Source organism: Orycteropus afer, unplaced genomic scaffold, assembly GCF_000298275.1.
Source record: "Orycteropus afer afer isolate SDZICR_OR568_19922 unplaced genomic scaffold, OryAfe1.0 scaffold00210, whole genome shotgun sequence".
Taxonomy (NCBI): domain Eukaryota; kingdom Metazoa; phylum Chordata; class Mammalia; order Tubulidentata; family Orycteropodidae; genus Orycteropus; species Orycteropus afer.
In genome coordinates, this window is record NW_006921797.1 from 842,492 (window position 1) to 843,324 (window position 833).

At 36.5% G+C, this 833-nt stretch overlaps 1 pseudogene; it reads right to left on the reverse strand.

Moving 5' to 3' along the window:
* The window catches only part of LOC103203304, an 11,909-nt pseudogene extending 11,288 nt beyond the window's left edge, over nt 1-621 (reverse strand).
* Nucleotides 622-833: the final 212 nt, after the last annotated feature.

Here is an 833-nt window from a genome sequence, read left to right on the forward strand (position 1 = left end):
ACAAATATAGTATTAGTTCGTTGTTGTGGAGGGTCTAGGAAAGGTTTATAAATGGAGGGAAACTTTCTTTTTTGGTTGCCATGGGTGGGAGGGGAGGGGAGGCAACACTGCAGAAAAAAAAATGCATTGACCCATGTCACTTCAGTTTTGTGTATTTCACTGTACATATATTGTATTTCAATAAAATGTATTAAAAAAAAGAGAAAGAAATTCATGTCAGGACACATCATAATTAAACTTCTGAAAACAAAATTAGCTGAATGTGTTAACTGTTTGCACGACCCATGGAAAATCCATATCAAAGTATTAACACATATTAAGTCTAAAAACTAAACCGTCAGTTGTCATCAGTTCAATTCCAACTCACAGTGAGCCTATCTACGTATTATCAATTAGAACTGCTCCATAGGGTTTTCTTGGCTATAATCTTCTATGGAAGCAGATTACCAGGCCTTTCTTCTGCAGTGCCACTGGGTGGTTTTGAACTGCCAACCTTTAGTTTGGTAGACAAGTGTAGGCCATTTGTGCCACTCAAAGACCTTACATCCTTCATGCATGATGCTAATTTTTGTGTGATGTTAATTTGGACCACCGAGTGATGATGTTGCCTGAATTCGCCATTGTATCATTACTATTTAGTGTACAGATCCTTTTGTATCCTGCTGTTTTCATTTAACAGTACAGAAGATTAGTATACTCTCAGTATCTGTTCTCCAAAATTTTTAGCTGGACACATTTCTTAGTCTTTCTTGAAGTTAGGTATTGTCACGTAAGTAAGTTTTGCTTAGTGATAAGGACTTTATGCCAGTACCACAATGTTTTCCCATGAAAAT